The 23,087-nt window shown below is 37.9% G+C and overlaps 1 long non-coding RNA gene across 1 annotated transcript in view; it reads right to left on the bottom strand.

The window, feature by feature from the left end:
- Positions 1-230: 230 nt before the first annotated feature.
- The window catches only part of LOC148057443 (uncharacterized), a 32,026-nt gene continuing 9,169 nt past the window's right edge, over positions 231-23,087 (bottom strand). The window contains exon 3 of the long non-coding RNA XR_015699896.1: positions 231-332. This is a non-coding gene — a long non-coding RNA (uncharacterized LOC148057443). The remainder of the gene's footprint in view (positions 333-23,087) is intronic.

Below are 23,087 nucleotides of genomic sequence, written 5' to 3'. Positions count from 1 at the left end.
TAAAAATCTATTCGTCCTGAACGATAACAGCCAAGCCAACAGCCCATCCATCTAAGTACATTGAGAAATTAACAGCTAGCTTGCCATAAAGAAGGGAAGGTCACTTTGATTTGTGGGTTTGCGCCCTTCACCAGAAATTCTTGAAACAAGTCAGTTTGCTCTGTCAGGGAAAGTATTCAGGAAGTACAGCGGAAGCATTCCCCTGGGTACCAGACACAGTCTCACCTGCTTCCTGAGCCACGGGAAGACTCACTGACGTCTTCTCTCCTCCTTTCCTTTCACAACGTTCCTAGTATCATGCAGCAGAGATGGGTCTGTCCAGAGGAATCTGTCTACAGGACAGAAAAGACAAATGTGGAGAATATTAGAACTTGGCTCCAAACACTTTAATTTAATATTTCCCGATCTTTATTTTTAAAACAAACCACAAGGAGTTTTCTGAACATTACTTTGGTATTAAATAGGATTTTCTGATACTGAGTTTTCTAATACTGACATGAATGAGAGAGTTTTCCACATCAGAGCACTGAAAATTTCATATTTTAATCTATTTCACTCCTACACACTAATCTTTCTACATTTTATATATATTTAACACCTACCATTTTATCATTGTAGACACCTACTCAGCTAATTAAGGAGTTCAAAAAGTTCCCATTGCATGGGGAAATAAGTTTAGCATATCACCATTACTTAAATGCTATAGAAAAGCTATAGAAAGAAAACAAATACACCCTACTTACTAAGGTAAACAAATGAAACTTCATAATCTAATTGGAATTTAAAGTATTTAAGATTATAGTCCTCACTTCATCTTTATGGTAGAAGTGTTTTAAAATATAAATGACTGAAGATTTCACAGTCCTGATCTGATGTGAATTTTGGACATCTCTCATGAGACGCATTTATTCTATATGACTGTAACAAAAGTGGCACGATTGCAAAAGAATCAAGTATTTCCTGTCATGCCAGTCGAACTTGTCAGTACTCAAATGTTTTAGTGTGACTACTTTGTGTAAATGGGCACAGAGTACACATAAAACATCAATTACATACCAAAGTGCAATGCAGCTAAGGAGAAAAAGAAAAAACAAACCCAAACCAGCATCAATTATGACAAAAGCCAGTAAAAAAAAATGAAGTCTGCACATCTAAAAAATGAAAAATCTCCATTTTTCCACAGGTTTTATCTTATGCTTTTATTTTATTTCCACTTCATGTTGGTATCCTTGCCTCGTTCCTTTTACTTTTACTTTCAAGTACAGCACAACACTTAAGGAGAAACTACCAGTCATCATCACTAATCCACTTTTAGCCTTCCTTCTCAGAGGCACTGTTCTCCCTTCCTCCTCTTAAAAAAATTTCTAGATTTGGAAAAAAGGCAAAATGAAGCACAGACTGTCCATCGTGATTTACTGAGTAGCAAAAAGGAAGGGAAAAATAATTTACCAGTCTCAGTTGATTAAAGAAATCTTAAATAAGTCTTCAAACCTAAATTTCAGATTTCCCAAAGGCAGAAAATAACATTAGAAACTGCTCTTCCCCCATCAAAATAAAATACATGCATGAAAATGCTAGGTTGAAAGTTTTTGTCCACAACTATAATATTGCTTACAATGTTTGAATTACAGTATCAAACAAGACTCCTTTATGATGTAGGTCAAAATGAGACTGTATTTCATATAGCCAATTAAAATATAGGTTTAAAATTTGTTTAATAATTCATTTGCTGGAAGGTCCCTCAGTTAGACTTGTAATTTTCCTAAAATATCCCCTTCTGATAAGAAATTTAATTATATTTTCCCTTCTTAGTTAATTTTGAAACTAAAGTCCCTGTAACAAGTAATACAGGGTAAGTAATGCAGTCTCACCTTCCCCTAGAGAAACACAGAGTGGTTGAGGTTGGAAGGGACCTCTGGAGATCATTTAGTCCAATCCTACTACTGAGAGGATGATCACCTAGAGCAGGTTGCCCAGCACCATGTCTACTTGTGCTTTGAATATCTCCTAGGATGGAGATTCCAAAACCTTCCTGAGCAAGCCGTGCCGGTGTTTGACCAGGGTTTGGGGTTTTTTTTCTTTATGTTTAAATAGAATTTCCTGTATTTCAATTTATGCCCATTCCCTCTTGTTTTGTCACTGGGCAGGACTGAGAAGAGCATGGCTCTGCCTTTGTAAACGTTATAAGATTTCCCCTTCTCTTCTCCAGGCTAAACAGTCCCAGCTTTCGCAACGTCTCATTGTATCATTAGATCCTCCAGTCTATTTATCATCTTCATGGTCCTTCACTGGACTTATTCCAGTAAGTTCATGTGTCTCTTGTACTGGAGAACCCAGATCTAAATCCAGCACTCGAGGTGTGGCCTCACCAGTGCAAGTAGAGAGGATCACCTTCCTTGACATGCTGGCAATGCTCTTCCTAACGTAGCCCAGAAGGAGGTTGATCGTCTTTGCTGCAAGAGCACATTGCTGGCTCATGTTCAGCTTCTCGTACATGAGGATCACCATGTCCTCGGGCATGACCATCTCATGGTCACTGCAGCTGAGGCTGCCCCTGGCCTTCGCATCTCTTACCAGTCCTTCCTTGTTTGCAAGTATCAGGTCCAGCAGATTGTCTTCCCTCATCATCTCCTTAATCACCTGTGTCAGGAAGTTATTATCAGTGAACTCCAGAAATCTCATGGATTGCTTGTGCTCTGCATGCTTGCCCTTCCAGCAGATATCAGAGTTATTCGATGTCCTCCATGAGGTCCAGGGCCTGCAAATGAGGCTTCTTCGAGTTGTCTGGAGAAGGCCTCATCTATGTCTCGATCAGGTAGTCTGTAGCAGACCCCCACCACAACATCATCCACACTAGTCTGCCCGCTAATCTTGACTAAGCAGCCCTCTGCTGACTCATTACGTGCCCCTAGGTAGAGCTCCATGCATTCTTGCTGCTCTCGCACATAAATGGCAACTCCTCCTTGCCTTCCCAGCCTGCCCTTCCTAGTGACCTTGCTTGCAATGCACCAGTAGTGTGAGCTATCCTACCATGCCTTTGTGATCCCAGTGAGATGTCAGCCCTGTGACTGCACACAGACCTCTAATTTCTCCTTCTCCCATAGTGCATGCATGAGTTTACAGGCACTTCAGAGAGGCACCCAGTCATGCTGGTTTCCCAGAATGAGACTTTCCTCCACAATACTGTCCTGTGGGCACTTCCCTATATATATACGTATGTTTAACATGGGCTTCCTTCAGTCCTGCTTTAGTAATTATGAGGTGTCTCTTGTCCACAACACCCCATATACTTTTTTTGCCAACCTAGTCTACCACTTTCTCACTTGACTGTGGATTGTCATCTCCCTCCCCTGTCATTCACAGTTTGAAGCCCTCCTCACCAGGTTAGTTGTCCTGTTGACAAAGGTGCTTTTGCTCCACATCATCAGGTGAATCCTGTCTCTTTCAGTCTTCCACCCTCAAAAAGGGCCCCATGGTCATAAAAACTAAATTCCTGTTATTTATGCCAGGCATTGACATGCACGATCCATATACTCTGCCTCAAGCATTTCCTCTGCACCAACAGGATTGAAGATACACCGCTTGTGTCTCCATGCACTTGGCCATGATCCCAAAGACATGTAACCCCTCTTGATACACTCCAGGTCTCCCATGACGGTATCGTTGGTATCCAGATGAAAGAGTAGCCAGGGATAATAGTCAACTGGTCAGGGTGACAAAACTTCTCTGTTAGTGCTGGCACCTCTGTTAATCTCCTATTGTTTGTTTGTTTTTTTTTTTAACTTAAAATGCTTTTTCAAACAATCACCTGCACAGACATACTCCAAGTCATACACACAAAGAATAAATTATTTACATTGTTAAACACATACTTAACATTAACCACAGGGCCTCAATAAAACACTATTTACAACTGCTATTTTATGTCACTTAAGCTGCCTAAGGTCTTAAGCCACCAAAGAAAAGGAAAGGATGATAATTTTCTCAACTGTAAAAAAAAAATTATATGGGTTAACAGTAGATCAGGCTTGTCTCAGAGAAACTTCTCTTTATAAAAACAATGACATCTGATAGTATGCAACCTGCAAGACATTATTCCTGATGAGTAAAGAGATGACCAATTCTAACAAGTTCATTAGCAGATTTTTTGTCCTGATCCAATGTCGGGGGAGGTTTCGATACAATCCCAAGGACGAGATTAAGATGCAAATGAGGTCAAATGCCGTACAACCTTTTGACTTTATTTTGGTGAATGAAGGGGTGAGGACCAGGTAGGGAGACGGGGGGGGGGGGGTGGGGGGGGAAGAAAGAGAGGGAGAAAAAAGAGAGAAAGAGCATGCTCAGGCGGGTGAGAAGAGAGCCACGTAGGGGAACTAGCTACAGTCACTCTGGGTCCAGCATTATCCCGTCAATCAAATGTCCAGTCAGTCCAGCCTCTGTGTCCGCAGGAGCAGCTTCCAAGGAGTGCGCGGGGTAGGAGGAGAAGAGAAAGAGAAAGAGGGCCTCAAAAGGCACACGCAGTCCTTTTATAGGGCCATGCACATGCGCAGAACGGGTCTGCGTACGTGCAGTTTGCGCTTCTGCTTTTCGCGCCCTGGTGTCTGCACAGGCCTATGTGCAGTTCATGGTTCCGCCTTTCGTGCCCTGGTCTCTGTGGGGGCGTCCTGTGATGGTTTCGTCGGGGGCTGGATGTTGAAGACAGAAGGTGGCGGTAGAACGGCAATGTCGAGACAATTCTGGTTCCATAGCAGTCCTTGACATTCCTATATATTATATGTTCCTAATAGTTGACCAAATTAGAAGATTTTCAGCATATGAGTTCTGACATGCAAAATAATTCTCTTGGATCTAGAGACAGAATCTTATTGTTCTCCTTAAATCAATAACACTAAAGTAACTATGTTATAGTGGAGAGATTAAAGGTATGTGTTGTTGATGGAGCCTTACTGGGTGGTTACACACTCCCAGAATAAATATCAGAGGCTTTTAAATGTTTCCTCTATTACTGGGCAGGCTCAAACATTTTCTAGTTTCCAGGGGAGACTAATGATGTCTAATTACTAAGGAAACATGCCATAGAGTCTGGAAGAAGAGTAAAAGCTCCAAATATAAAAGCTGCTGTCTGAGAAGAGAAGACATACCAGAAAGACAGAGTTTTCTGTATTTGTTCTTGTTGAGCTTTTCCTTATGTGGAGCGGCAGAATAGGAGATGAAATGGTGGCAGGAGAGGTTATGGAAGAAATCAATACAAAGAAAGGAAACAAACTGCCAAGGCCAGGTGGTAATCACCTAGGGATCTAAAAAACTGAAATTGCTAAACTACTAACCTCTTCTCTGAAACTGCTTTTGTAGCAGAGGACTGGAAAATAGAGTAACATTCACAGTGGACAAATCATAGTAAAAGGCATAAATAAAGTACAGAAGTCTGGTCACCTGACTAAATATGATACACTAGGGAAGAGACCACATTTTTTTTTTAAAGGAAAATCATGTGTCACAGAATCACTAGTTTTCTCTAAAAATTTCAGCAGGTCTATGAGCAATGCAGATCAAAATAATTGAGGCAGTCTGAATTTATAAGAGGCTTTAGTTGACAGCTTTCACTGAGGATTCTTTAGGAGATAAAGTACCTATGGCATAGGAGGAAAGGATCTTGCACAGATAAATAATTGGTGAAAATACTGAAAGTGAGAGTAAACTATCTGTTTTCACAGTGGAGATGGTCACCAGTGGGGTTACATGGGGATTTATGCTACAATCAGTGCTGTTGAATGGACTGGTAAACAAACTGAGAAAGGAGAAGAGTGAGATCACAACATTTGCTGATAATACAAAGTAGTTCAGAACAGTAAAAATAAGACATCATTGAAGAACTGGAGAGGACTTCTGCAGGATTCAGTAGAAGATTAAGTATAACATAGATAAATGTGAAGGGAATGGTCACAGACTAAAAAACGAAACCATGCTACCCTCACATAAAATGATGCTCCCTGAGCTAGCCCTCGAGATTCCTGGAAAAGGCTTTAAGGTTATAACAGATAAAGAAACATCAATTCAGAGTCCAGCAATAGTCTAGGAAGCAAATCAGTTTTTAAGGATAATTAGGAAGGAACTTTGTAAGAGACAGAACATCATTACAGACTTTCTTAACTTCCTGGTGGCAGCCACCCTTAAACTGTGTGCAGTTTCGATATTCTCTCCCCCACCTTCAAAAGAATGTATCAGGGTGGATAAAGCTTAGAGAAGAGTGAAAAAAGGTAGCTGAAGGTGGAAGAGATTCTGTACGACCACCAATGAAATCGTAGAGGCCTCTTCAGCCAAGAAAAAACAGCTGACTGAGAGGAGATAGGACAGATATTTACAGACACTGTAGTTTAATTGCTTCTCACATCGTTTACTCAACTGTATCCTAATGTGACTGCCAAATATTTAAACGCATCTCTTGCTAGAGTATGAATGGATCTTTAAGAAGTACTTTCAAATAACATTTGTATGGAAAAGCACTCTTTCTTGTTAACTGTGGTCACCACCAAATATAAAATGTTAGTCTGTGAATATGCAGTTGGCAAATACATCAATGAACAGCTTATAATAGACCTCTGCCTTAAAATGAGGTTACTTGGCTGGGCAGTTATTGGTCTGAATTGTCTATTACAGATGTCCAAAGCCAATAATTCTCACTCTCATTTAAAAAAAAAATTCTATGGAACCATGAAAGAAATCCTGTTACAGTCCATGCAACATAAAAAAATAATAATAAAAAAATCAGCAACAAGGTTCATTCCAGTAATAACTATCACAAAATTGCATTACCCTTTCCCTCAGTTTACAAAACCTTACTTAGGAGCAGGTGTTTGCAGTTTAAGAGAAAAACCAGAAACATGCAGAAAATAAAACCAGTCCCTCCCTTCACGTACATTGTATCAGGAATCAATAGCAGAACTGCAGCAATTGAAACTCCAGCAGAAAGATATCTTAGATCCATCTAAAGAAGAAGTCATTAATCTTTCTAAATACAGCAGGCATCAGCACAACAAAATAACAAATGGTCACCGTGGCTGTCACCAATGGAATCAGCCTGGTAATATGCACATCAAGGTGGACAACATTTAATGAGATATAAAAAAGCAGTATACTAAGTTATTTTCACACCCAAATAATGCAAAGCCATCTTCTAAATAAAAATGACAAAAAAGTGGAAAGTTCTCTGCAAACATGGAAATTTTTAAGTGCATTGGACTCAAACATAATACAATGAAGTAGCCCCAAAATAAGCATAAAGAAAACATTACTAACATAAGAAAAATCACTTCCAATACTTAAAAGTTATATATAGCATCAGGTCTATAATGAGCAGAATTACTTTTGATCACTTCATTTTTAAAATTAAAGTCTATAACTATCTTCAAGCTATTTTATTTTTCTGAGACAAACGTAATTAAAAGGAGCCACTCAACACTAGAAAATACGGTCAAGGAATTAAAAGGCACATGCAGATAATACACAAAATGCTAGAGTAAGAAAAAGGATATAGTAAACAGGCTATAAGATTGGTGTCATAAGCAATAAATCTCCATTTGCCTTCAACCCACCTTTAAAAAGTCAACTCCCATCCTATCTTTCTGAGCATCTACAAACTAACCTTTACACACCTTGAAACAGAATCAGTTTTTCATCAGTATGGCTATGGACTACTCAGAAAAAATATCTTCTGCAGCAAAGGAGAAACTGTCAAGTAATGGAAATTGGAAATGACTCAATAAAATGCTACTGATGTATTCAATTAAATGTGAAGGCCTGCCTGTAAAACCTCTCAGAAGACCTGCAAAAAATAGGATAATTTACAAGTAGTGTTACATATATATATATCTACAGTTGTGTAAAACACGATGGCTTTTTTTTCATTTTTTTCCTTCAAAATTTCACATAGGTTGGGCTTATTTTCAGCTGGTTCCAAATAGTATCATGCAAAAAAAAAAAAGGTGATGAAAATTCACCAGTCTTTGATGTAAATTACTGTCTTAATGATCAGCTTGTCATAGCTTAATGGCCTCACATGGCAATTTTAATTGTAGCACAGAGATACCAGAGTTTGCTGTAAACCAGCTGGCTTGAATACTGGAAGTAGTTTAGCTATGGCTGTGTGAACATACACACTGGGTAATTTAACGACAGATTCTCTGCACCATAGTTACAGTGCTTCTCATTCCTAGGCTGGCGTCTTCAAAGTTAGGGAGGTACCTCAAACACGGCACTGCCAACAGTTACGTGGAGAATTTCTTAATGATGGAAAGGACCTTGGCACATATTTTCTTAATGTAGGTTCAGATTGGCATAAATTATTTAACATTGGCAGGTGCATTCCCAGAGTTCTATGTAGTATTCAGAGACCGAAACAAGGACGGAACCTTGCACTGGAAATTTCTATTTCCCTTCACTTAGACTGTGCAAGTAACCTACAATCTCAATAATCTGATCACTTAATATTACTGTGTTGAAGGTCAATATTGAAGTAGTTTGATTAGGGTAGTGTGCTAACTTTTGTTTATTCTGAGACCCAAAAATGTTGCCTCTGTTAGGGCATTCAAAATGTGTGTATTGCATAGAAATTCATTACTACTGACTACTTTGTATAAGCATCACATGATGGTACCTCAAAGAGAGTCTGATTTTGTCATTAAATAGTTTATCTAAAAAATACAATAAAATAAAAAATATGTTGCTCTACAGTAGATAGGTTTCCTGTTGGCCAATAATGAATTGTATTCAGTTACAGAGCGCAATAACCATTTTTTGTCCTTCATGGAAAGCAGAACAACTAGGTGGAAAAATATAGCATCAGTTATTAAATGATTTTGTATCTCTTGCAGTGAAAAAACTTAGCCTGCTGCTCAGCCTCCAGCTATACATCCTGGCTTTTAATAACACTGCAGGTTGTGAGCAAATCCTAAATAACACGAAGTGCATGAATGGGTACGGAAGACTGCAGGAGCCAAAGGGAAATAATGAGCCAATAAGACAATGCAGGTCCCAAAAACCTACCAAAGATAGGAGTTAAACAGACTTCACCATTTAATAAAACCTTCTTGCAAGTGGTAGACTAGCTACTTGCCTTATTTGTCCTAGCATGCCAAATAAACACTTAGGCAGCTGCCATGAAAGGAATACTCCACACTGTAGAGTATCTAGTCCTCTAACTTCAACAATTTAAGAAAAATTGATTAAAATCCTCCCCCACATGGCAGTTTTTCCTTGAAAACAGATCTATGTCAGCGACATCCTGAAAAACAATACAACAGTTACTGGGTTTATGGCAAAGGTGTGCACCTATTCTGTTGATAAGTAACATTAAGCAACCTTAGCATGGATTTCTGATAGAACTCGTTTCTGTATTGTCCTCATTAACTTCTTCCTCTTGCATTTGTGTCATCCTTTGACTGTTCAGAATCTTAAACAGTAATTCTTCTCAAACAATAGTTCTCTCTTTCATAATATATGAAAACAGCCATTCCCACTAAAAAAAAAGGAAATTTTAACATAATTTCAAAGCATTTATTGAAAGGGAGAGGCAGCAAGCAAGAGCCAGTTACAAAGTGATCACTTTTAGGCTGTATTTAGTTGTCCATAAAAAATTTTCAAAGTCATGCAAAAGGTGTGTTGGGAATCAGGATTTTATTTTATTTTATCAGGAAAAGAATGAGAGCTTGTAAGGATGAGGAAGTCGACGAGGAAGTTTAACACCCACCCCCCCAAAAACCCATAACCCCTCCCATGAAGTAACAGATTTTTCACATCTGTCTTCGTGAAAGATTATGTTCCAGGCATCTTAATGAGTTTCCACTATTCAGCTGAGCCTTGATAGTTCAAATAAAGATGTTTTATTTTGTGTGGGTGAAGACCATATAGACAATAAACACAGCTCTATTATTGTCTGTAGCCAAAGCAATGTAAATGAATGGTGTCATGTAACTATCACTCCATATTTGAAAAATTTATTAAATACTTTAATGTGACTATTTTTCTTAGTTCTAATACTTACATATATACATATAATATATGTAGAACATGGACAGGATTATACTTTAACCCTCACATGCACTTGAGTAGGTAAAACTTCAGGTACGACCTCAGTTTATTTCAGCTTCTAGGGTTTAGATTATCAAATAGCACACAAATTGCAGTAGAGGCCACTCAAGTAAAAATAATGTCAAATTTCTGTTCCTCAAGGTAGAATAAAAAAACAGACATACAACAGCTCTTCCTATGTACGTATGCAAAATTCACGGTTTGTTCTTATTGTTCTTTCTGACTTAGACTCATCACCTGCCACAGCATTCTTTCTCTAAATGGCACAAGTGACTGAAAACCTCAGTCAAGTCATACATTCCCATTTCTTTCTTCCTTACTTTGTACATCTAAGAAAATTGACACCTATACCTTGAAGGCCTGTACACACCCTTATAGCTGTTAGCAAAAAAAAAAAAGAATTAGGTTGAATGATACCTGAAACTTAATGTGCTAAGAATATGAGACACTTCATCATATACTGGTTAATACTAGGAACATAGCTTCACTGGATGATAGTCAACTTTCTGCAGTGTTACAGGCAGTATTTTATAAATTAACTGCTCAATGTACATTCTGAACTAATTCATCTGTGCTGGCAGATAAGATATGACTCCTTAAATGTCACTTCCCTTAAAATATTATAGCAAAAGATGAATAGGGCAAAGTGAATTTATGAGATGGTTTGGCATGAAGTATGTCTTTCCTATAAGACAAAGAAAAAAACCCAACTATTTCCATCTCAAAATAGATAAAGTACTCTCTTTGTCAATTTGATGTCAGTTTTGTCAACTGAATTTGAAAGACCTGCAGTTAAATGCAACGAAGGCTACAACCATCACTCTGAAGCAGATAACAGAGAAAGTTTGTTTCCTTGAAGTGAACTTTAATGATACCTGCTTTGAGGCTAAGTCTCAGTTTTGCTCCTTACCCTATATTCTACTGAAACAAAGAAAGACAGTTCATAATTACTATTTGCAACTCATTAAGGACATTTTCATTCCTTAGCCTTTTAAAGTAATATTTCAACTTTAATCACAGCAAGTTGGGTCAATCTGCCAATTTTTTTCTTAACTAGTAGCATAATAAGACTGTTGAGTGTCTGTGACCAGAAAAGTGCTTATGATCTCAGGCAGAGGCCTGATATTTTGAAATACATAACTTGTTGACAGGAATTGTTTTTTTAAATAACTTGATCTGACAGAACTGGACAAAGAATTAAGGACTTTTGTTCCTGTGGGAAAAAAAATAAGTCATAAGAGAAAGATAGAGAATGTGATGCAGCTACAAGCCAGCAGTTATCATATAGATTTTCAAACAGAAGAATTCAAATAGATTTCCAAAAGCAGCAAAACAATTCACATATTTTCACAGCTGGATCATTGAACTCCATCTATTAGTGTTGTCTAATGTTTTTTATTACAAGGCTTTATTTAAATTTGCTAATGACGTTGCCAGGCTTCAGTCATTCTGTTCATATTGTCTAAGGTAATTTGGGAGGGGGGAAGATCGGGGGGGGCATAGGTCTGGGAAGAAAAGGGATGCATTCATCTTCGTTAGCAGTCCATCAGAATTCCTATTTGTTTTCAAGAACAAGGTTGGGGCAGGGGGACAAGAGGGAACATGGATAAATACTGAAAGACCTCCATTAGAAAAAAATCTGTTCTTTGGTATAAGGACTGCAGGTTAGCCTTTGAACTTGAGTTCACCTCATCTGAAATCAGCCACATTTATTAAAAATACATACATTTAGAAACTGTGGAGACTTGAGAAACTTCCGAGTTGAGGAACTAAGAATTACTGAAAACTCTGTCTTTGCTGAGCATGTCCTGCTTTTCCAGCTGATAGTACAGACCAAGTGGTTTATGAACTAACCATGTAGCCCCATACACTAGTTCCAGGCAGCAGGAAGAAGCAGGCATACTGGACTTCTGTTGCAGTGGCTGTTCTGGAGCTGTGGAGCTGAAACTGACACCCAGGAGGCAGACTCACCTTTGCTTTAATGTCCATTAATCAGAACTCAGGTTGATTTAGAGGAAACTGATTTAAATTACTAGGGAGACAAAAGCTGAAATTAGTGAACTATTACAGATATGGATGGATCAGAAGCCAGGACCAGCAAGGAGTCTGTTTGGGACCCTAGAGACCCCCTTGGGTCAGGAAGGGGGATAATCAAGAAAGACATTGAGGTGCTGGAGCATGTCCAAAGAAGCACAACGAAGCTGGTGAAGGGTCTAGAGAACAAATCTTATGAGGAGCAGCTGAGGGAACTGGGGGTGTTTAGCCCGGAGAAAAGGAAGCTGAGGGGAGACCTTATTGCTCTCTACAACTACCTGAAAGGAGGTTGTAGCGAGGCAGGAGTTGGTCTCTTCTCCCAAGTAACAAGCAATAGGACAAGAGGAAATGGCCTCAAGTTGCACCAGGGGAGGTTTAGGTTGGATATTAGGAAAAATTTCTTCACCAAAATGGTTATCAAGCATTGGAACAGGCTGCCCAGGGAAGTGGTTGAGTCCCCATCCATGGAGGTATTTAAAAGATGTGGAGCTTAGGGACATGGTTTAGTGGTGGACTTGGCAGTGCTGGGTTAACAGTTGGACTTGATGATCTTAAGGGTCTTTTCCAACCTAAATGATTCTATGATTCTATAATCAGTGGCAGAAGAGAGAGGACAATGCATGAGATGGTGATGAGAAGGAGCCAGGGGTGGAAGAGAGGTGACCTCTCCCAGAGAAATATGATGTACGTGAAAACAGGTAGATGCACCTTTCTTGAAAGACAGATAATCCATCTTCATGAATCTCTAAATAAAACCTGACCCAAAGCTTGGTTAAATCATTAGAAAACCTGCCATTGACTTTGGTAGCACATGGAATAGACTTTGTGGCTGAGATTTTCACAAGTGTTATACATTCCTTTGTTTCTGCTCCTGATACAATCAGCCATTAAATGCAGAAGAGAGTTACATTAAAAAAAATATATATCAAGGGATTGAAGCAATACATGTAGGAAAGTTTAGAGAAAAAAATCCTACTTTGAACTGAGCAGTGAATAACCTGTGATTCTCTTTACATCTTGTTTAAATTTTAAGAACAATTATTCCATTTTTTCCTCACTAGCTAACAAGTAAATCTTTTTGCTTAACTGCATAATTATAGCTTAACACCATTTAGACAGATTATGTGTTCCATGAGATGACTATTTGGTTGTCTCAGACTTGGGTTGAAGCTCATTTAGTGGACCTTCACAATAGAAATGCTTTGAGTGCTCCTATAATGTAGATTAATAATAATAATAATACTTTGCATGAGAAAGTCAATGGTCCCATTTCTAAACAAAGAAGTCACAGAACAGAACAGAACAGAACAGAACAGAACAGATCAGAATAGAATAGAATAGAATAGAATAGAATAGAATAGAATAGAATAGAATGGAATGGAATGGAATGGAATGGAATGGAATGGAATAGAATGGAATAGTTCCAGTTGGAAGGGACCTACAACAATCATCTAGTCCAACTGCCTGACCAATTCAGGACTGACAAAAAGTTAAAGCATGTTATTAAGGTCATTGTCCAAATGCCTCTTTAAACACTGACACACTTGGGGCATCGACCACCTCTCTAGGAAGAGAGTGTTCAGTGAGCTCAGAGAGTTCAGAGACCTTCAGTGTTTGACCACCCTCTAGGTAAAGAAATGCTTCCTAATATCTAGTCTGAACCTCCCCTGAACGCAGCTTGAGCCATTCCCATGTGTTCTGTCACTGGATACCAGGGAAAAGAGCTCAGCACTTCCCTCTCCACTTCCCCCTTCTCAGGAAGCTGTAGAGAGCAATGAGGTCGCCCCTCAGCCTCCTTTTCTCCAAACTAGAGAAACACAAAGTCCTTAGCTGCTCCTCACAGGACATTCCTTCCAGCCCTTTCACCAGTTTTCTTGCCCTCCTCTGGATGTAATTTTTCAGGCATCTTTGGTAGAGCCTTTTGGAATGTTTTGCTAGGTTAAGCAAGCACTTCATTTGCAAGACTTTAAATACAGTATCGTGTACCAGATTGTACTGCTTTTGGCTGGGACAGAGTTCATTTTCCTCACAGTAGTTCATATGGTACTGTTTTGGATTTGTTACCAAAACAGTTTTGATAACACATTGATGTTTTAGCTATTGCTGAAGAGTGTTTACACAGCATCAAGGCCTTTTCTGTTTCTCACACTGCCCCACCAGCATGTAGGCTGGGGGTGCACAAGAAGCTGGGAGGGAACACAGCCAGGAGAGCTCACCCCAACTGACGAAATGGATATCACATAACAAATGGCATTGCTCTCAGCAATAAAAGCTGGGGGAAAGAAGGAGGAAGGGGGTACATTCAGAGTTATTGCATTTGTCTTCCCAAGTAACCGTTACACATGATGGAGCCCTGCTTTCCTGGGGATGGCTGAGCACCTGCCTGCTGATGGGAAGTAGTGAATGAATTCCTTATTTTGCTTTGCTTGCATGTGCGGCTTTTGCTTTCCCTGTTAAACTGTCTTTATCTCAACCCACCAGTTTTCTTTTACCCTTCCCATTCTCTCCCCAATCCTACTGTAGGGGGAGTGAGCAAGCAGCTGTTTGGGGCTTCGCTGCCTATGGAGGGTAACCCACAACACTAACATTTAGAAAATTTTCTTGATACTTTTCCTAGTCCAGTTTCCTCTTCAGTTTTATGATAATACCAGCTAAATTTCCAGACATTCTACACTTACATAAAAACAGTAATGAAAAGGAAGTTGGAATGTTAACAGTTTATAAATCCTATTTAAGTATTTCAAGATGTTAGATCCTGCCTTAATAAATGTGTATTGCACATGTAACATTCAACTTTTTGACTCTGCATGGGGAAAAATAAATCATTAAAAGAACTATACTTAATTATTGTGCATGGAAAAAAAAAAAAAGAAAAATTGTGTATCAAATCCAAGGTTTTTCAAAACAGTACTAGAGTCAACTGAAGAATACTACTCTTCAGTTGTTTTTCTTATGTGACATTAAGACCAAAACAAAAGCAATCAAGTCCTGGAGCATTTAAAGCAAATATTTTATTTGATGGATTATCCTTCCTTGGGTTATCTTAATTTAAGGAGCCTAAGACTTTTGAATCATATAGCTTTCATTTTGTCAGTCAAAGAGCCTTATTGCAAGTCAATAAAAGGAATGTTCAGTCATGACTTAGGCAAAACAAATAGGTTGTGACCCACTGGTATACTCCATTGCCAGTATATCGCTCACTGTTATATGAACCCATAGAGAGCAGAAAGGCATTGCATGAACACACAGAGAAAAGAAATGTGAAGAAGGGTGATTTAGAATGCCTTTTCATTATACAAAGTCACCTAGATTTAGCGGAGAGAAAGAGTATGGGATGTTGCTTAAATTTCATGCCACAGCCTATTCAATATGATGTCTTTCAAACCCTGTCAATATAGGAAAAATTAATCCAGAAGTAAAAGCTCAAGGAGGAAGAAATGAAATAGAATTTAATTTCACCTATATTTCTGTAAGCTGTGTACTCTCAAAGGTCATATGAAGCTCTGAGAAGGAGAAAGGTATCAGCTGCAAAGCTTTTCTCTGGAAAGTTATCGATTATAGTCTTTCACCTTGGAGAAACCTGCTCCACTTTCCTTTTCGGTGCTCAGGATAAGGGAGGTGGTCTTTTTATGATGTAATCACAACCGTAACTGGAAATGTAAGCAATTTAAAGCCATCATAATCAATGAGAATTCCTCATTTGTCTTCAAAAAGTTTCAGACCACACATCACAGTTGACACAAAATCACAATATGGTAGCAAGCATGCAATTCTGAGAATGCCATGGATGCTGTGACAACAAAAGATGCATGTACTGTTTTTGTTCATTGCCTTTGGTGAACCTTGGATAAAATTTATTGTCTCCCCTTTACTCCCTGCTGGCTAGAAAGCAGTTTAGCAATCAGACTGCTTTATTTTTTGACTTGGATATATCCTAAAGCAAAATCCAGAGGGAAGAACAGAATGACTGTCTGAATAAAGAGGAAAATGAAGACAGAAACCAATAAATATTGTTACTATGCTGGAAACTAAAGCAGTTTATACAACATCATAATAGCTATGTCTACAAACAATGTACAATGAAACCCTTTTGATCTCAGGCAGTCACTTCTTGCCATGAAAAAAAATACCTAGCATCTAATTTCTAGATCCGGCTTGAACACATTCTAGCTATAGCTAGATTGATTTGACCTCTGGAACCACACAATTTTGCCAGTTTGCTGATCTCAGTGAAAGCTCAGTCTATACCTTCCCTAAAGACTAAGCCTCAAGGCACAGGAGCTCATCACTGAATGGCTGAGCAGTAAGTGGAAAAAGTAGAGTTCACATCTTAAGCTGTGAAACTGGAGACTTCCTTAGTACCATTCTGCAGATATATTGGAGGATATAACTCATTTCAGCACTATCTAAGCAACAAATTGATAAAAGGATAGCCCCAGCTGGTTCCCGTATTCAGGAGACAAGAAACACTATTAACAGTTCCACTTTCTAACTAGGATGAATGATGTGAAATTGTTTTGAAAGTGTACTTTTTATTGAAGTATGAGATTGGTCATAAGCTATCATTTAACAATGACTGAGCTCTATTAGAAGTTTGGCATCTCGTTTTTTCCAGCATTCTTGACTAATGCAGCATTGCACTGTCGAACAGCAGGGACTGCTAAAAGCTGAATTTAATGTATACAAACTCAGCAAATAAATAACCTTGAAGCTGGTTTGCTATGATTGTGTAATAATAAGGATGAGGCAGGTTGTAAAGGTTTTATACACAGCCTTAGAATAAATGTGTTATTCACAAGTGAGCTGCCAGGTCATTTCTATTAAGTGTCAATAGACTTCACACTTTAGGACATCCTAAATAATTTGACAGATGCTGCCCATTTTTCAGAGATTTTTTTTTTTTTTAAATAAGTGTTACTGTACAATTTTACTGAGATTCCTTTGCAATTATGCTAGAAGAGTTTTACACAACAGTCTTCTAAAAGCCAGGCTTAATAATATAAGATCAACTGTGTGAATGTTACAAATGAATCAAGAAAAATTATCTTTCAGAAACTTCTAAAGCTAATTTATCAAGGTCACCACCCTATTTATTCTAGAGGTGGGATTTGTTTTGTTTTGTTTTGCTGTTAATTTGCCAGTTGTGGCTTTTATTTTGCTAAAATTTTTCAATGGTATAATATTTGTGGTAAATTCACCACACACAAAAAACCTACACATAATGACAGTGCGAAGACATCCTAGCCACACTGTATATGCAACATATTCAAGGAATGCACCACATCTACAGAGTATGTAGGTTATTGTTCTGTACATTCCTGTCAACTCTGATGCATTTCAAGCATTCACTCACTGCAAAGATAAAGACTAATTTACACCTCCCCAGTAAATCTGATGTGTTCTCACCATGTTGAAACTATTGCATGTGTACAGTTTATTCTCATATTCAACACTTTTCTAAATATGGATGTTTCTTTGCCATGAGAATGAGATTGAGAATAGCTGTAATACCATCTGAAAAGGCCTTAGGTCACAACATTACAGTTTTACCCTATTATATGCCAGCACAGAAAGAACTGTCATCCCTTATTTCTAGAGCATATAATACCAAAACCTCCTGTAGAGCAGTTGTACCCGTTACTGATATAGATGAGCCAATGAAAGACATGAATGTGTTAAGCTGGAAGAAAGTGACAGGGCTTAAATTGGTTCCTGTGACATACCCAGAACATGCCCAAAGCCTCTGTGTCCCTTCACCCTCAACCGGTCAAGGGAAAAGTGTATTTATGGATGTTATTTATCCAAAACCACGTCTTCAGCATTAGCCCTGAAAGAAAAGTTGGTGTGGCACTGGAATTATGAACTAACAGGACTATAGGTTTAGCAAAAAAAAAAAAAAAAAAAAAAGTATAACATGTTAACATAATTTTGTCTGGGATTGCACGTTGTTTATCTTACATTTCAGCTCAGGTGAAAAAAAAAAAGGAAGTACCTTTGCACTAAAAGGGAAATTTCTCTATGTGAGAACTCTGAAGGGGAAATGTTTGGTTTTTAAATGCTACTGCTAAAGATGATCACTTAATGGCAAGAACTGAAGTGTTATTTCCAAAAGCATATGACAAAACACATGTATAATATACTGTATAACAGATATATGCGTGTGTGTGTGTGTATGGAATTCCAAGGTGCAGAATATCCTCCACATAATTTATTCTACAATTTTAAAAAGTCTATTAGTTCATTACTGCTACAAAGAAGCAAAACAAATCCATGATAAGTGTGGTTAAGTATTTCAGGGAAGACTAGCACAAGTGACTTAATGATACAGCTGAGGCATGAAATGGATCTGAAGTGACACAAAGAGAAAAGTAACAGCCACAAAGTCTGCCCTCTGTGAAGAAATAAGCATAATAAAGAGAAATGAACAATATTTTTCAACTTTAATTAAAATATTAATGGACTTCTTTAAGCATTACGATTATTTAGAAGTGTTTTAAATGCCTCCATGACTTATCTGTGTTTCACGAACCTAGTAAAAATTATGGCTGTTAGTTAAAAATTATTACACATTTTAAATGATGCTTATTGTACTTTATTCAATTCTATGAGAATCTAATTGATTCTTTGGCTTATTTTCTTATAGAGTCTCTTCAAAGGCTTGTATCTCTATTAAAGAGAGAAGTCTAAATGATATTCCCTGGTAATTGAACTAGCTGCATACTAAACACTTTTATCTCTGTCTTAATACATTTTTTTCCTTCCCAAATGCTGTAAGAGATAAGCATGCCTGAAGTTTATGTGTAGTTCAAATAACAAATAAGGTAGATAAATGGAATGAGCTGAATAAGTGGAAAGAAATCTACTATGAAATTAAGATATAAATTGTAACTATGGCAACAGCCTTTGTAATTAAGAATAATTTAGAAAGGCATGGAAGATGTTTAATCAGTATGTAAATTATCTGATGATTTTTTTTAGACAGGTAATAGAAGTTAACTCAATAAAATCCTTTAAAACATTCTTAGTGGCCTAAAGTAAAAACAAACAAACAAACACACCACCCAGGCTCCAAATTCTTTGTAATTTTTCATCCGTATAGGGATAAACCCCATGCCCTACTTCACAACTTCTTCAGTATGTGTGACCAAATCCACAATAGAAGTTAAACCAAAATTATTTTCTGATATTTATAGACCAGTATTAATACCTGGATCTTCACACACTTTTCACTGATCCTAGCAGTTTTCACTAAGGGGTGGTAAAACATTTTATAAAAGAAAATAATGTTAATAGTATTTTCTAAAAATGGGGTGGGAAGCAGAAAGTAAAATGTTCCATCTCAGCCAGCAGGTGAGAGGCACAGCTGAGAAAAGGTATTTTGTTTCTAGACCAGTCTAGTGGTCTAGTTCATTAACCAAGGAGCAAAATTATATGAAATCACAGTTAATACAGAGTGCCTAGTTGAGTTTACTCTGAAAGAAGCAACAGAACTCCCAAGTGAGACACAGACATGAGCTGGGGCAGGAGTGGGCCTTACATGGCAACAATAAAACAATGACACTTCTTACTAAATTTGTTTTAACTATTTGCTTTTGACACACTGTCTTGCATTGGTTACCTACTAGGTGTCACATTGTTTTTTCAATGAAACTTGAGCATAAGACACTCCAACCAGCAACATGTCCCTGCAGAGAAATACCCAAATAACCTGAAGTAAGCTGGCTGAGGTGCCAGAGCCAGAGTAGCTTTGCAACCTTTAAGTCCATACTACTAAATCTATACTTAATAGTAGAGATCCTCACTTCTTTGCACACATTTCATTATGTACAGGCCAGTAAAATGCAGACTACTTTTCAGCCCCTTGATTAAGGTTTTACTGTATTTCAGATATATTGAAAAGGCCTATTAGGAAGCCAGCAGATTTCTGTGGCAGTAGAAAATTGTGTGAGAAAGACCAAAATGGAAAAATCTATGTTTTGATAATACATAAAAATAATCTATTATATACAAAGCAGCTGACATGCACAATTTTCATGCATACCTCAGATGTAGTTGAAGAGGTACAGACCTCCTCCAAATGACACACCTGTTATACTTCCTACTAGTATTTCCATGCATCTGTTAAATGTATCAGTAAAACTGCAGCCACACTAAAGAGTTGAATTTCAAACTATAATGTTACAGCATTTCTGAAATTTTACATTGAAAAGGTCTAATATAATAGCAGAGCAAAAGCCAAACCTTGCAAATGCATATGGACAGGTTACAGCTAGAAAGCATATCTTAATAAAATCAAAGTTAAAAATGAGAGAACAGATACCTTGTAAGTATGAAGTGTATTCTACCCATTCATCGTATTCAGTATCAGTTTCTTTAAAATCCCAAACATTAACTCATGCTGTGGTAATGAACAAAACTCGCTTTGGTAGCTCATGCTGTATTTCTTTCAAGGCTGAGCTTCAGCTGTCACCATCAGAATAAATGCAGTGCTTAACTAGACCTCAAAGAGTTTGGAGCTTTAATCCATTGTATTTTAATACTGCTATAAGTTAAATTATATTTCTCTTTCTCTTCTACTGAACTTATAAAAACTTTGCAAAGTTCAAAATCTGATCAAGCTAACCAAACTCTAAGTCATTTGTGTACTTTTTTTTTTAAGTTCGATATCCACCAGAAGCTGGTTAAAGAGCAGTTATGTGACACAAGGTACTTAGTCGGCAAAGAACTATCCCTGGGTGTCCATAGGTCACTTTTATCTAGCATTCAGCTGCTCCAGTTGTAGAAATGACCAATGGAATTAAAATGTCTGAGGACTAAAAGTCTATGAGTAAGCCCCAAAAGCCTACCAGCAAGATGCCTGAGTTTTGCAAAGACCTGCCTCTTTTGATGGCTCAAACACCCCTTAAAGGTAACTATGTAGACCGCAATGACCAGTGCAATAGTCAGGAGGAGGAAAGTTTGCCCATTAAATGTCCTTAGCTCTTTATACAAACGGCCTAGAGAGAAACATGTTAAAGAGTATATTGATTTCCTACATATATCATCATCATCTTGAAATTTTTAGAAGAAAATAACCAAGCCAGGAAGTCAACAGAAATACAATGCCAGAAAAGACTCCTGTTATTCCAGATGGTAAGAGAGAGGAACCCTGGTTGCTGGAAATGATGGTAAGTCCTAGCAAATGAAAAGCAGATGAGGGAAACTGCTGACACTTTTCCAAATCTAGTTTACCATCAGCCTAGAAGGTGAAAAAATCTAGGCTGGTTTCAAAATAAACACTGTGGAGTTCAATATCTTATTATTTGCTTAGCCACTTCTCCATTGTTTTTAACAATTTGACACTTATTTTAAGTACAACAACCTTTTAGACAACTAAGAAGTAGTAAACAGTATTTTTCAACATTACTAAAAACAACCAAGATATTATGGACCAACTTTTTTGTAAATTTAAGTTAGCCACAACGAGTAGCAAGGCCCAGAACTCCACAATATGAAAACAGAAATAAGACAAATTATTAAAAAAAAAATCCTTAACAGAAGCCTGATGAAACAAATCAGTCCATTAACCAAAAGAAGCACTGTGTGTATGGAAACACTGATTAGCCAAGAGAAAATAAAGAGTTATAAACTTTTGCTTCCTTTACGAAGAGTCAAAGGAGGAGGACTTTCTTTCTGCACTTTTCCCTGGGGCTCTCTCCAAGCTGAGGATGACACTAACCTTTCTCCTACTCTTCTGAAGTCCTTGCTGTTGTCAGTGATAAACACTGAACAATTTTTTACAGAAGTCTGCAAATAGCAACATAAGTGAAAGTATTTCTCTGCTGGTTTAAGGAGATTTTATTAACTTGCTACAAACCATTCTGGATGATGGTTGCAGATTTGACTAACAAACGTAACAACACAGACTCCCAGCTTCAGGGCCTGAGGTAGAGTTGGCCTAGCTTTCTTTTAAACAGTGTATCAAAAGCTTCCACTTCACTCTCACTGCCGCTAGTGGCTTTTTAGAGGATAAGATAATTTTAGAAGATAATGACTTACCAGAGTAATTAATTAAACAGCTAAGACTAAGACTATCAGTCTTAATAAGAGTGAGACAGACTGATAGAAAACCTGGAAATCAACTCTACCTTTTGATCACTGTGTCCTTTCAGGGTAGGTCTTTTATCCAGTCCTCTCTGCTTGCAGCACACTCCTGGTTACCACAGATAATGTGTTGCTTGCTGCAAAACCGTTTCCCTAACTCTCCCTGCCAGCTCCCTGTCAGTCTGTTCATCCATCTGTCCAACCCTGCATTCCCAAAACCCTCTGAGCTGAGCCTGCTCGGTTTCTTTCAGGGAAAGGCAGAGACACCTGCCCCAGAAGTTTTTGCCATGCTGAAACAAGGGTAACACTGACACTTTTTTTTCTCTTTTCCACCAGTCCACATCATTTAAGGGAGACAACACTTCAAACAGCAAACCAGAGTTAAATGCTGTTGCTCATATTCTCCCTCCTCATTTGTTTTCAGCATGACTAGATCCAAACTTCAGTAAGATCTTTGCAGTCTTCAAGGAAATGTTTCTGTTCAGTTCCAGATTTAAACTCTGTTACTCAGACCTACGGAAAAGAGTGTTTTACTGCATAAATTTCTTGATGTAGCAATATATTTCAGGAAAAGCAGTACTGTCAATAAAGGTCATACTTTGCCAAGTACCATTAGTTTTGTGATATTTCTTATGCCATTCTGCAACTGAAAAGTTGGAAAGTCTGAAACTTCCACGTAAAACAAAGTCAATGCTCATAAAGATTTTCTCTGACAGATATACTCTTACTCACTCCCATTCTCTGTTCTAGAGGTTTGCACAAACAGGCTTTCATTCTCATTCACACTTTGAGCATCCACATTGAAAGCTGAACCTCAGCCAGGGTATATTTTTACACTATTTGTCATTCACTCATTTGAAGTATTTCAGCCATTTACTTAGAAA

The sequence above is a fragment of the Nipponia nippon genome, unplaced genomic scaffold (assembly GCF_047370975.1).
Source record: "Nipponia nippon isolate SJK-2023a ecotype South Korea unplaced genomic scaffold, ASM4737097v1 scaffold_1, whole genome shotgun sequence".
NCBI classification, from domain to species: Eukaryota; Metazoa; Chordata; class Aves; order Pelecaniformes; family Threskiornithidae; genus Nipponia; species Nipponia nippon.
The sequence above is the reverse complement of the archived record's forward strand: the minus strand, read 5'-3'. Positions and strand labels throughout refer to the sequence as shown.